Raw genomic sequence first — 12,270 nt, 5'->3', positions numbered from 1 at the left:
ATATTTCGGCTGGCCAAACCAGCCTTCTTCAGGTGCAGTGGGAATTGACAGAGAATTGGGGTGATACTTCATAGATAGCTGTATGATGTAACAGCGGAAATATGTAAAACTAATTTGATTGACAATGAGTTAACAAAAAAAATAGAAATAGTGAGCAAAAATGGAAATGAAGTAAGGTAAATTGGATAAATAACTAGAAACTAATAAATTTCATCGCGAGCGTTAAGAAATGTATTAGTTTCTTGTTATTTATCCAATTTACCTTACTTCATTTCTATTTTTGCTCACTATTTCTATTTTTATTGTTATCTCATTGTCAATCAAATTAGTTTTACATATTTCCGCTGTTACATCATACAGCTATCTATGAAGCATCACCCTAATCATAGTTTAATTCCCACTGCACCTGAAGAAGGCTGGTTTGGCCAGCCGAAATATAATGCTCCGTCTTAAGATTTACTTATCTACACGTTGTATCGGTCCTGCCTCTATATTTATATTTCAATTGTTTTTATTTGCGTTTTCTTTTTTTTTTTTGTATGCGTTGCATATTTTATTTGCTGCAGTATTTTTTGTTTGCGTTCTGATTTTTTTATTTGCTGCAGTATATTTTTATTTGCTGCAGTATATTTTTTATTTGCTGCAGTACATTTTTTGTCTGCGTTGAGCCTTCTGGGCCACCGTACGTAACCAATAGAATGCGGTTTTTTTTCTTCCAATGAAAAGGCGTTGTGAACGTGTCTCTTGCTTGTCACTTCCCAACTAGGGGAGGGATGCAATGCAAAATTGTAAGAAGATCGTAAGATCTCCACGCTCGAAGGTTAAGAATTTCACGGGATATCCTTGTTTTACGAGCTATCCTTGGTGTTATTTGGGACATATCGGATTGGTGAAAGATTAAGACTTCTGGTTGCGTTTTTAAGTGCGAATTCTTGGCGAAATTTTCTTCAATACATTGGAAAGCTAAGGAAGACGAGAATTTGACGTTGTCTCGTGGCTTTGATTCCGTTAACGGTTTGGAGTGAGTTGGTGATCGAAGTTGTGCTTTTCTGTCGAAACTAGTGAGGTAAGGTTTCGGTTACACTTCATGCTAGTATTTTTGTTAAATTTAAATATTACAACCATTCTTAAAAGGTCGCGTTCAAGTTTCGGGCTAAATACTGTAGATTTCGTGTGGCTGCATGATAAAGCGTCCGAGTAACTACTAACCTGGATTCATTGAATCCTTTTGTGTCGAGGGTTGATTTTTTTTTATTATTTTGCTTGGGACATGCTAAACTAGATGATACATAATTAAAAAACGAGACAGATCTCGGTGTTTCAATGACCGAAAATTTGCGATTTTCTTCCAGCCTCGTTATAATTTTTATTGTTGCATTTAGCAATCTCATAGTGTCTACATTGATGGTTATTATAGATACAGTTGAAGACATGTATTCGTTGTAATTGTATGGGACTACGCAAAAATTCAACCTCTGGTATGGTTGGTGTCAAACATCCCATATCCTGGAAAGTTAACGGCAAGAGTATCATATAACCCCATACATAATTATGCATTCCGTCTTTGTCAATTAAAACAATAGCGATAACAATAGAACTCCGCAGAGACTAGTAGTCTTTGTTTTGAAAATTTGGATTTTTTTTCTAAGTCTTTTTTGAAACAGGGTAAATTTGGCGCGTTTTGGCTTTGCAAAACAGAAAACTCAAGTAATTTTCCAGAGGTTTTTAATTTTGAAATATAACGGCAAGAGTACCATATAACCCCATACATTAATTATGCATTCAGTCTTTGTTCAATTAAAACAATAGCGATAACAATAGAACTCCGCAGAGACTAGTAGTATTTGTTTTGAAAATTTGGATTTTTTTTCTAAGTCTTTTTTGAAACAGGGTAAATTTGGCGCGTTTTGGCTTTGCAAAACAGAAAACTCTAGTAATTTTCCAGAGGTTTTTAATTTTGAAATATAACTGAATGTTCAGTTTCGCTTTGAAAGCGGAAAATTGGCCGGAAAATAACGCTAAGTCTACGGTCAGGCTTTGAAGTTTGTCAATGCAAAGTTTAAATAAATGTTGTCTTACCTGTTCTTGTGGTTTTGGTTGATTCTTTCATTATCCTTTCGTGTCCTAGTGATGAAAATTGTTCGTGGAGGCCGGTGCATGCAGCGATGCAAAGAAACCTTTGTATCTAGTCTTTCTGGACTTCACAAAGCTGGGCGATATGTTCGATAATGTTTCCAAAGGGATCGTTTCTGTAGTGCTGACGCCACATATATTCTTGTAGGTAGCCATCGAAAAGTCCTTTGGATGTTCCTGTTTAGGGCAAACCTCGCTTGATTCCCCACCATGTATTTTCGATACCCTGTGTGTGCGCACCGGTGAATTCCGGCGCATTGAAGCCATTCCATCGCAACCCTTTTTTGAACATCGCCACTCGTACCCGTCTCGCGATGAAGCATGTTGCGTCCAGCTAAGTTCTTTGCTGCGCCCAGCTCGAGGACATTTTACCGACGTCACAAGCAGGTTGTGATCCTTACACCACTGTATGCACCGGTCGTGATCCGATAATATTCGAGAAAGTCGAATAAAATTCAGTCTCCCCATCTCCAAGTTGTTGTTGTTGTTCTTCCTTCTATCTTCTTCTTTTGTTGATGTTATTAGAAAGAGTTATGAATAAATTTTGTTTTCTATGTGGTATTTGGCCAATCGTAGAGAAGAAGAAATGCATTCTTTAGTGCAAAGGGGACCTTTGTGCATTATATCAATGCACATATTGTTATGAAAATTTTTTTACTGAAAGGTAAAAGAAAATGTAGCTTTTGGAGAGGAACTCCTAACTGGTTTGCGTAGCATTGTCTTAAAAACAATGGGGTGCATACATAATTAATGTAATTGAATGCATAATTAATGTATGGGGTTATATGGTACTCTTTCCAAGTTAACTCACAAACTGTTGACACAAACTGTTATGATGAAGATCTGGTATCTTTTATAAAGGATAGGGTATTCTCTCCCATGCTCTCCAGCAAGAAACAGTTGGGTTACAATGCAATAAATTGTTCTCTTTGCTCGCCCAGAAGAGGACAGATTTGCAGCAAAATTACTCTTCACTGAATAATATGTGCTTTTCCATTTAAATCAGTGGCTGACATATGCCACTTTTGATCAATTTAGAATAACTTGAAAGCCCTTTGAACTAAATCATAAGGAATATGATAATAATGTATATGTTATAATTATGTTACCACACTTAACATACTTTTACAACTATGTGTTTTAATTATTGAAATGACATAAACACTAATTCATGCACAGTTGAATACTTAATTCAGTACAGACTGTTAAGGACATTAGCCAGAAGGCTCATTTTTTTGATTGATTATTGATTAGTTCACTAATTTCAGAATGATCTTAGATAGCCACATAGTTACAATGCTTATCTGTTTTTCTGTATTTCTATTGGTTTTGTAATCGGACCTTTCAGCGTCACCACGCACATATAAAAGGCAAGATTAGCGTCCCTTTGATCAGTTCTTCATAAGTTTTAAATAGTCTTCGTAAACTTTCGCCCTTTTGTTTTCTCAACCTCTGGCACAAGCTGGACCAATATGTGATTACCTTTGTAACTTTGTTTTTCTTTTCCAGTCTTTTCAGTGTTGGGCGACAATATACAAAAAAATATTGCAATAATCTGTATAGATTTAAGATTTAAAGGCCAAATTTGTGCCAATTTGTGAGGTGGTGAACGCCCATCATTTAGATAGAACAATGGGCTGTTTATCAGCCACCAAAATTCTTTTAATTTGTTTTGAAACTTTTGTTCTGTTTTACTTGTATTGTTAATCTCGTTATAGACGTTAGAGCCTAGTGTTTGACATGCGATTCTTTGATTATGTGTTCTGCGGCTTTCATTAGATTGATAGAACTTTGTTGTATTGTTTCAGTTTACGATCAATCGTTCGATAGATTGATTGACTGTGAGAATAATCGTTATTTTCGTCATTGATTGTGGTTTGTGGTCAATTGCCTTTCAAGAATAAAGATTTGTGCAAACAGTCAACTTTGGTTTGTCATTTCGATCAGTAAAATAGTCCCAAACACCTCGTTAACTGCGTTTTGGAGTGACACGCCCTTGAACTTGAGAATTTGGTCGCTGTAAACGCTACACAGACTATTGCCTATTATTAGCAATTATTACTCCTACATGTGTTTGCAAGAACTTGGTCTTGTTGGCTTTCATTGTGAGCCTTTGGTGATCGATATATTAGTGGAGACACTCTCTGCAACTATCTTTGCAAAGAAAATACTAATCTTTTCACCCTTAATACTTAATTTCATTCATACAGGCATGGATGAGAACCAGCAGCAAAGCAAAGTAAACAAAAGTGCCAATGAGGTGGTAAGCTCCATTGTAAACATTTTCTTGGAAAATTATGCACTAGTTATAAAAAGGTATATGTTGTGATTAATTTTTGTCCTTGGTGTAAGCATAATTTTCCTTTGGTTTTGTAGATGATATGAATGAAAATGCATTTTGTGTAACTTAGAAAGATGAAATTTAGCTCCTAGAGTGGAAGTTATGATGAGATGATGTGTGCCATTAGTTTGGCCTCTCTTAATGTACAAGAATTAAACTAAGGATGAAACTGAACCACAGCATACCTATCTAAACCCTTATTTTAATTGTATCAATATTATTATTTTTCTGGTGTTCACCCAATAGATTCAACCCACTGACAGACAAAGATGGCACCCATACATTTTACCATTACTCTTACATGTAGGCTAAGGCACATGTAGAAAGCAATATTTCACAAAACAACACCAAGTCATAAATTTATGCAAAGTTTAAATTTTTCAGACCTTTACAGCTTGTTTTTATGAGTGGTTCCAGGATTTTCTTGCACAAAGAGTTCTGGTTGAGGGTAGCAGTTGCCATATTTTTCGGTATGATGGTTTCACAGTAAGTGTTGTATGAAGTAATGTATCCTCCAACATTAATTTTGCAAACTTGTCACTGACAAAGAGCTAGGTCATGATTAGACACTGATCATTTCATTGATTGCCTTGATCTACATTTATCATTGAAGTGTTACTGTATTTATCTGTGTATAAGTCGACCCTTTATGACTGAAAAATTAGCCCAAAAAAATCACCCTCGTCTTATACACGGATCATAGATAAAGACCTGACCCAAGCAATCCAGGAAATTAGCACAACAATTGCCTGAAGTCCATTAGGAAAACCAGGTTCACAAAACCAGTTCTAATTGCGTTCAAGTTTTGTCAGTTTTCAGTGTGTTCTTCATCGACGATAAAGTTTGAAATAATAAATTTTATGTGGCTTAAACAGAAACCTAGTGGGGTTGATTTCTATTGTATCTTCTGATCTGTAGAGCAGACAATTTTCCTTACAGCTTCGTTGCTGTTTTTGGTGCTGAATTCTCATTTTCATCGAATGATTACAGTAACTTAGTGACTTGGCAATTGCTGTTTTCTTGCGTGGTCCTGTTTGTTATGTGCGTAGACCAACTATGTTATTGTGTAGTTTCCAAGATGGCGGTGTTTTCATCAAGCGATCCTTTGAAGCTCTTCGGTGTTCCTTCAGTCTACTAAATCTCCTTTCAAAAGGTTATTTAAATGCATGAAGATTTCATTTTCAAAATGATTTACAAAAGATGGTAATTTACTTCTCCAGTAAATCGAAGTGCTTGTATATGCTTAAATCATGAATCGTGGGGATGTAAACAAGTGCTACTAAACTTTACAGCACATGGTTACATTTTGCTCTGCAGTTTTTTTTAATTCACCGTGTTTTCAATACATTTTCAGAAATAAGAGATCAGTCATATGGGAAATTTCTGTTGGTCTGAATTTTTCTTAACTAGAAATTATGAAAAATCTGATTTTCAACCTTGAAAATGGGGGTCAACTGATACATGGCTATAAATACGGTAATTAATTCCTTCTCCATCAGTAATAACATTAAAGATTCTGTGTTAGAAATCACAGCACCATACCCCAAAATCTAATGTTGTCCTCAGCACAATTGGCCATTTTACAGTTGTGTACTTAGTAGCCAAGCCTTTGATTCAGAGTGAGGCTGAAGGTGACCTTGTTGTGATAGAGACCTGTATCTACTTAGCATGATAACAAAGTGATTTACATTTGAAAGGCAGCAAGGTTTGTATCATAACAAGGTCAACCCTAGCCTCACTCCCCTTCAAAGGCTTGGCAACCAAGCACAACTGTAAAATGGACTATTTCATTTTTTGAGTAAGGCAAAGCTACAAATCAGTGAAGGGCCACACAGACATCATCACAGAGACAACATTGCCATGTATAATGTTTATGTAGTCAGATATGTAAAAGCTACTCTATTAGTTAATTCAGTTTCAATACTCTCCCTCATAGTAGCTATAATTTTTAGCCAACTTGGGAAATAGCGACCAAAAATGGACCCTTTTGGACATCTAAATTTTTAAATTTCAAGGGGAAGGTTCCCCAGACTTCACCATCCAAGTGGGAATAAATGGCTGCCACGCTGTCATTTTGGTCCCTCCTAGCTGCTTAAATGTTGTCCCTCCTTTCCACAATCTTACCAAAGCCTCCATATGTGTAGTAATAAAAACATTGAAGTGAAGAGTGCTATCTCAGCAAGAGATGATGATCATGCACACTTTTAATTGAGTCATCCTAGCAGATGTTGGCAAGGTATTGCATTCTTTGCTCAAAATCTAGTTTACATAGACCTGGGAAAAAAGAATGGGGTGTAGCAGTCATTCAGGTCGGTAAATTGCTCCAAGCTCTAATTTTATACCACTGCTCATTTGGTTATCTTTCTTGCCAATACTCTTTCTGGGTATTTGGGTTTTCTTGGAAACTCAGGCTCTTGCCATTGAGAAGAAGCATGAGCATGTGTTTACAAATTAAAAGCAAAGAAAAGAGAAAAAAAAATTGGAGAGTAACAGGATGGTATCAAAGACAGTGGTATAATTTTTTTTTTTTGCAGGGGGGTAATTTTTTATTTTTGAATCAGAGTTTTAGCCTAAGTATGTCTAAGTTTATACTCTGGTTGTTTAGTCTTGTGATTTCTTACTTTAAGAAGTAACTAAAGGTAAAATTTTTTGAATTTTTTTAATTATTACAGCCAATTGAGTCTGTAAATGGAAAGTAAACACAAAATAATGATGGTAAGGAACAAATTGCTTGCACTATAAATTATTGAAAGTAGTCGGCACTCTCCATATTTGTTATTTTTAATTGACATGCTTTGCACAGGTGTGGTGTAATAAGTGTGAATAATTAGCTCGTGCTGCAGCATCCCATATCCAATAAACTCAATAGAAGACCCTTCGGTCATTTCACGCCTTATTGGATCCTGACACGTCCTTAAAAGAAAAGTTACCTGAGGTATATTTTTATCGTGAACATTTATGAAGCTTTCTTCTGATATATAGTTTGCTAAGATTTTAGTGAAAGTAATGTAGGTTGCAAACACATTTTTTTCCCCGAAGGACACCCTCAAAAGTGGGAAGTAACCTTAAGCTTGTCGTATGCGATTAAGTCGTATCATATAAATTGGCCCTAAAAACGAAAAATTTACGTTACTTTTATATATTGATGTGAATACTTTGATACACAGTGGCTTTAGCCTCCACATATCCTCTTATGTTTTTCTCTGAATACCTGGGAGCCAAGCAAACTGGTAACCACCCATATTCTCTCGTTCTCTTCAAAATAGAATTGTTGATCAATTTTTGCTGATTTGGCTACCATGGCTCAAGATAGAGGACCACGTGGTGAGATAAACTAATTTCTTCTCTGCCATCCTGAGAAGGTTTCTCATACTTTCAGAATAGAACAGAATTTTGGCTAACCTAACAACTCAACAGGAAATCGTCCCTTTTAAATTGAATGTTCTAAGGGAGTTCTTGAAATTGCTTTGAGGTTTATCGCCTATCATGAAATAAAACCAGTGAACAAGGCTGTTATGAATTACACACAACTTCAGATGAGCGTGTCTGGCATAGTGAAGTACTGGTGCATTTCATCCCTGAGAAGCAGTCAAACCACTGTTTTCTCACTTATAACATTACTTGAAAATTAATAATCAGTGACTTAGATGTCAAGCATATCAAAGAATATTGGCACGGAAAGAGGTACTCTCTTTAATGGTTCATGTGCACATTCTAGGGTGAACGTTATTGTATCTCTAGTATAAACATTGGTGGTGATATTTTTGACAAAGGCCATCACTGGACGGCTATGTTTACGGATTTTGAATGAAAGATTAAACCACAGAGGCTCAGGGTTAAACAGCTTTGTAAAATGTCGTATATTGATATTACTAAGTGATACATTTCTTATGTTTTGAAGAGCATGTGATTAACATGGACTGGCTGGAACAAGAAATAGAGCAGCTGGAAAGAGGAAGAGAAGAACAAAGAAAAATGGAGGAGCAAACGAAAAGAGAGAAACAGAGAAGGGGAGAAGATCATTTTTCCGACACATACCTATACTTAAGTTGTCCCTTTTGAAATTTTAAACCTATATGTCTATGTCACTCAGCAATTCCTCTTTTTTTCGAATATGTGAAATCATGATCTCTCGGAAAACTGCTCTATCAGGGATTTAAATTTAATGTATATTGTTTCTTTTTTTTATTTTTAAGTGAGCTTAATGATCTTGTTTATATTAGGACAGCCATATTAGTACGTCAATGTGATGTGAAGACATTAAATATTTGGAAGAGAAACTTAAAACTTGTCCTTTGCTTACATAGATATTTCTTTTGTGAAGCCCTGCTAAGTGACTCTTGATGTCATGTTAAGTTCTCCTTCGGTTCCACAAGTAAACAGCCAGCGTGTTGGAATGAGACGACAGTAGTTCATCTAAGTCACTAAGGGCTTCTTTTGCCATCAGTCCTTCAAGTCTTCTGTTACAATGCTTTATCTGGCGGTGAATAGTACCCGTGGGCCTCTATTTAATCACTTTCACCAGAGTATGGTGAGGGTCGCACAACAGAGCGAGGATCCAAATTAAGTTCGCCCATTATCCCACCCATCCCACTCCAGGGGAGAACATCCATCACACAGTAATCTCGTGTGTGGGAAATTAACGTCTCCTACCCCAACCCTGCAGGAGACGGGAGCTCCATTTATTCGTCCCTATCCGAGAAGACTAGAATATCTAACCATTTCTTGATGTTATAGAAAGGCAGCAAATTCTTCTCAATTATTTTAAGACCCTGAGTGTTGGTCCGGCCGGGGCTCGAACCCTCGACCTCCCGCACAACAGTCCAGCGCTCTATCCATTGAGCTAAGCGGGAGGCGGTTATATTATCGACTACGTCGATGTTCACTTTGCTTGTCAAGCAAAGATAAATCAATAGTTTGCCGTCAATATATGCACATACATCTGTGTATACAGCGACTACTTGGAAAATTTCTCATTGCCTGAAGACATTTTTAACGCTAAATTGGTTTAAATTCCAAGGGTGGGAATAATATGCAGACCCTTTTCACCAATCAGAACATCACAGTGGTGAAACATAACACCAAAACTTGCAGACTGATAAATATTTTATGGGGAAGGCTACATTCTCTTTTCCAGCAAAATAATCTCCTCAAACTAAGTGATATTTGTCGAATAATCCTAAGGCATTGTGCAGGGGATTCTACAAAGTACCGGCTAAGGTTATTGACTTCACCCGGGAATAGCCATCCGACAACTACCCCCGGGATAGCCTTCCGACAACTACCCCCGGGATAGCCTTCCGACAACTACCCCCGGGATAGCCTTCCGACAACTACCCCCCGGGATAGCCTTCCGACAACTACCCCACGACCCAAAATTTTCTTACGTGAATTAAGAGTGCACTTCCAACGATCTAAGTTACAACTGCAGTACATCTGTTTATCCCTATTTCCATGTTTTGAGTGCATTCGAAAATCAAAACAATTTCACAGCTCGTACCCTGCATCTGCAATACCTCCAAACTTGACATATTCATTATAAGCCCCTTTTTCCATTTTTCACTGAATGTGGAAATTCCCAAAAAATTGGAAATAAACTCTGACAATTTATTCATCAATTGGAATATGTCCTAACATGCCAAATCCGATCTTCACCCCAATTTTCCAAATTCTCGATCAACTCTAGCACGACGGGGTTACTTATGACAACTTCATCCTGCAAGTGGATAATGTCATAACTTTTCCATATCCAATCTTTACCCCGATTTGTTTAATTAACTGTAGAAAAACGGGAATCGCAACAATTCGAGTGACTTGCCGTGTCCAATCTTTACCCCGATTTTCCATTTGTTCAACGAGTTCTAGAAAACCGGGATAAGTTCTGACCATTCATCACGCAAGTGGAATATAACCTTAGTTGCCATATCAATGAATTAATTCCAGAAAAGCAGGACAAACTCTGACAATTCGTGCTACAAGGGGATAATACCCGAAGTTCCCAAATGCCATCTTTGCTTCGACTTTCCAATTCTCTTTTAAGTGAACTCTAGAGAATTAATACCGCAAGTGGAATATAACCTACGTTATCATGTCAAATCTTTCCTGATTTTCCTTTTTTTAATGAATTAATTCTAGAAAAACGGGGTAAACTCTGAGAATTCATGCTACAAGCGGATTATACTTGTAGTTTCCTTATATCATCTTACTCTGATTTTGGAATTTTTTTCAAGGAATTATAGAAAAACGGGGTAAATTCTAGTAACTCATCCTCCAAGTCGATTATATACTATTGACTTGCCACATCTAATCTACTTTACCCCGATTTTTCATATTTTTTCAATGAGTAGAAAAACCGGGCACATTCTGAAAATTAATCCTTTGAGTGGAGTTTATCCCACTGACTCGCCATATCCAATCTTTACCCGATTTTCCATTTCTTTTTTCAATAAATTCTGTAAAAACGGAGTAAATTCTGAGGATTCACGCTACAAGTGGATAAGACCCTAAGTTCCCATATGCCATCTTTACCCCGATTTTCCATTTCTTTTTATAACATAACCAAAGTAAAGCGCGCGCTCTGATTGGTCAATTTAGCGTCCCCCATTTGCCCATGGGTGTACGCTGCTGACGTGAGCTAATGCAAAAACTGTTTTTCCGCGCGCGCTTGTTTTTTCTGGTCGCGTATGATTTGTTAAATAAAAGGGAACTCTTGAGCTATAATGTATCAATGTTATGTTATAAAACAAATGGTAAACACCACAACGTACACTATTGAGTTATGGATGCACTTGGGAGGTTTGCTAAGCACTCAAGAAGCTAGAGTCGCTCTCGGCTATCGCCTCAAGCGACTCTTACGCTTCTTTCGTGCTTAGCAACCTCCCGCGTGCATCCATAGCTCAATAGTGTACGCTGTGGTGTTTACCATTTGTTAATTTCAGCGGTGAATTCTACGATCAGCGCTAATCGTTAGCTCCTCAAAATAAAGCAATACGCAAATAACTTTATTGTAATTAGGAGTTTTTTTAATAACGCCGGCCTGCTTTCAGTTATTATTAATTAATTAACTTCCATAGAAATTAAAAACTTAGACACAACAACACGCTATGTAATGTACTGTTCCTCTTTCATTGTAATCATTCCCTAAAGAAATCTCAATTGGGGTCGAAACGCGTCCCAAATGAATGAAAAGCTTGCAACTGCAAAAAGTGTTTCTTTGTGCGGCTCGCTAGTCTTAGTTAAATGGAAGATAGAAAAAATTACACATTTAAAAAATGTTTGTGTTCTTAGTGAATTCTAGAAAAGCGGGATAAATTCTGAGAATTCGTCCTTCGAGTGGGATAGATCTTAGAGTGCCAAATCCAATCTTTAACCCGATTTTCCATAATTTTTTTTTAACGTACTCTAGAAAAACGGGATGAAGTTTGAGAATTCGGCCCACAAGTGGCTAATACCTTTGGTTCTCATATGCCATCTTCACCCCGATTTTCCATTTGATCAGTGAATTTTAGAAAAACGAGGTAAATTCTGAGCATTCATGCTACAAGTGGATAATACCCCAGGTTCCCATACGATATTTTTACCCCCGATTTTCCATTTTTTTCAACAAATTCTAGGAAAACGGGGTAAAATCTAAGAATCCATAGTCGCAGGTGAAATAGATCCCATGTTGCTATATCCAGTCTTCACCCCGATTTTCCATTTCTTTTTTCAATGAATTCAGGAAAAACGGGATTAATTCTGCGAATTCATCCGCAAGTGGCTAACACGCTAAGTTCCCATTTGCCATCTTTACCCCA

The 12,270-nt window shown here is 37.0% G+C and overlaps 1 long non-coding RNA gene across 9 annotated transcripts; it reads left to right on the top strand.

Moving 5' to 3' along the window:
- The first annotated feature begins 411 nt into the window (after positions 1–411).
- LOC111335556 (uncharacterized) lies at positions 412–8,754 on the top strand. Of its 9 annotated transcripts, none has more exons than XR_016000550.1 (7): positions 412–1,066; positions 4,344–4,396; positions 4,859–4,960; positions 7,147–7,189; positions 7,278–7,409; positions 7,741–7,798; positions 8,376–8,754. It is a non-coding gene; the product is annotated as an uncharacterized LOC111335556 (long non-coding RNA). The 9 variants fall into 9 exon arrangements; XR_016000548.1 differs by having other exon boundaries at positions 769–1,066; XR_016000552.1 differs by lacking the exon at positions 7,147–7,189.
- The last annotated feature ends 3,516 nt before the right edge of the window (positions 8,755–12,270 follow it).

This window comes from Stylophora pistillata, chromosome 4 (assembly GCF_964205215.1).
Source record: "Stylophora pistillata chromosome 4, jaStyPist1.2, whole genome shotgun sequence".
NCBI classification, from domain to species: Eukaryota; Metazoa; Cnidaria; class Anthozoa; order Scleractinia; family Pocilloporidae; genus Stylophora; species Stylophora pistillata.
This window is presented reverse-complemented; position numbering and strand designations above follow the sequence as displayed.